Raw genomic sequence first — 2,846 nt, forward strand, 5'->3', positions numbered from 1 at the left:
CTGCTCTGATTGCTGTGGCTAAAACCTCCAAAGCTATGTTGAATAGTAGTGGTGAGAGTGGGCACCCTTGTCTTGTTCCTGACTTTAGGGGAAATGCTTTCAATTTTTCACCATTGAGAATAATGTTTACTGAGGGTTTGTCATACATAGCTTTTATTATGTTGAGGTATGTTCCTTCCATTCTTGCTTTCTGGAGAGTTTTTATTATACATGGATGTTGAGTTTTGTCAAAGGCTTTCTCTGCATCTATTGACATAATCATATGGTTTTTATCTTTCAATTTGTTACTGTGGTGTATTACCTTGATTGATTTGCAGTTATTAAAGAATCCTGGCATCCCTGGGATAAAGCCCACTTGGTTATGATGTATGATCTTTTTAATATGTTGTTGGATTCTGTTTGCTAGGGTTTTGTTAAGGATTTTTGCATCTATGTTCATCAGTGATATTGGCCTGTAGTTTTCTTTTTTGTGGCATCTTTTTCTGGTTTTAGTATTAGCGTGATGGTGGCTTCATAGAATGAGTTTGGAAGTTTACCTTCCTCTGCAATTTTCCAGAAGAGTTTGAGTAGGATAGGTGTTAGCCTTCTCTAAATTTTTGGTAGAATTCAGCTGTGAAGCCGTCTGGTCCTGGGCTTTTGTTTGTTGGAAGATTTCTGATTACAGTTTCAATTTCCATGTTTATGATGGGTCTGTTAAGATTTTCTATTTCTTCCTGGTTCAGTTTTGGAAAGTTGTACTTATCTAAGAATTTGTCCATTTCTTCCAAGTTGTCCATTTTATTTGCATATAGTTGCTGATAATAATCTCTTATGATCCTGTGTATTTCTGTTTTGTCTGTTGTGATGTCTCCATTTTCATTTCTAGTTTTATTGATTTGATTCTTCTCCCTTTTTTTCTTGATGAGTCTGGCTAATGGTTTGTCAATTTTATTTATCTTCTCAAAGAACCAGCTTTTAGCTTTGTTGATTTTTGCTATGGTCTCTTTTGTTTCTTTTGTATTTATTTATGCCCTAATTTTTAAGATTTCTTTCCTTCTACTTACCCTGGGGTTCTTCATTTCTTCTTTTTCTAGTTGCTTTAGGTGTAGTTAGGCTGTTTATTTGACTTTTTTCTTGTTTCTTGAGGTAAGCCTTTATTGCTATGAACCTTCCCCTTAGCAGTGCTTTTACAGTGTCCCATAGGTTTGGGGTTGTTGTGTTTTCGTTTTCATTTGTTTCTATGCATATTTTGATTTCTTCTGTGATTTGTTAGTTATTCAGCAGCGTGTTGTTTAGCCTCCACATGTTGGAATTTTTAATAGTTTTTCTTCTGTAATTGACATCTAATCTTATTGCATTGTGGTCAGAAAAGATACTTGGAATGATTTCAGTTTTTTTTTTTAATTTACCAAGGCTAGATTTATGGCCCAGGATGTGATCTATCCTGGAGAAGGTTCCGTGTGCGCTTGAGAAAAAGGTGAAATTCATTGTTCTGGGGTGAAATGCCCTATAGATATCAATTAGGTCTTACTGGTCTATTGTATCATTTAAAGTTTGTGTTTCCTTGTAAATTTTCTGTTTAGTTGATCTATCCATAGGTGTGAGTGGGGTATTAAAGTCTCCCACTATTATTGTGTTATTGTTAATTTCCCCTTTCATACTTGTTAGCCTTTGTCTTACATATTGTGGTGCTCCTATGTTGGGTGATTGTTATATCTTCTTTTTGGATTGATCCTTTGATCATTATGTAGTGTCCTTCTTTGTCTCTTTGTTTTAAAGTCTATTTTATCTGATATGAGTATTGCTACTCCTGTTTTCTTTTGGTCTCTGTTTGCATGGAATATCTTTTTCCAGCCCTTCACTTTCAGTCTGTATGTGTCCCTTGTTTCAAGATGGGTCTCTTGTAAACAACATATGTAGGGGTCTTGTTTTTGTATCCATTCAGCCAGTCTTTGTCTTTCAGTTGAGGGGTTCAACCCATTTACATTTAAGGTAATTATTGATAAGTATGATCCTGTTGCCATTTACTTTATTGTTTTGGGTTCGAATTTATACACCCTTTCTGTGTTTCCTGTCTAGAGAATATCCTTTAGTATTTGTTGGAGAGCTGGTGTGGTGATGCTGAATTCTCTCAGCTTTTGCTTGTCTGTAAAGCTTTTGATTTCTCCTTCATATTTAATGAGATCCTTGCTGGGTATAGTAATCTGGGCTGTAGGTTATTTTCTTTCATCACTTTAAGTATGTCCTGCCATTCCCTTCTGGCCTGAAGAGTTTCTATTGAAAGATCAGTTGTTATCCCTATGGGAATCCCCTTGTGTGTTATTTGTTGTTTTTCCCTTGCTGCTTTTAATATTTGTTCTTTGTGTTTGATCTTTGTTCATATGATTAATATATGTCTTGGGGTGTTTCGCCTTGGGTGTATCTTGTTTGGGACTCTCTGGGTTTCTTGGCCTTGGGTGATTATTTCCTCCCCCATTTTAGGGAAGTTTTCAACTATTATCTCCTCAAGTATTTTCTCATGGTCTTTTTGTCTTCTTCTTCTGGGACTCCTATGATTCAAATGTTGGGGCATTTAACATTGTCCCAGAGGTCTCTGAGGTTGTCCTCATTTCTTTTAATTCTTTGTTCTTTTTTTCTCTCTGTTTCACTTATTTCTACCATTCTATCTTCTACCTCACTTATCCTATCTTCTGCCTCCATTATTCTACTGTTGGTTCCCTCCAGAGTGTTTTTGATCTCATTTATTGCCTCATTGATTATATATTGACTCTTTTTCATTTCTTCTAGGTCCTTGTTAAACCTTTCTTGCATCTTCTGGATCCTTGTCTCCAGGCTATTTATCTGTAACTCCAATTTGTTTTCAAGAT

This window comes from Bison bison, unplaced genomic scaffold (genome assembly GCF_000754665.1).
Source record: "Bison bison bison isolate TAMUID 2011002044 unplaced genomic scaffold, Bison_UMD1.0 scf7180017864363, whole genome shotgun sequence".
Taxonomy (NCBI): Eukaryota; Metazoa; Chordata; class Mammalia; order Artiodactyla; family Bovidae; genus Bison; species Bison bison.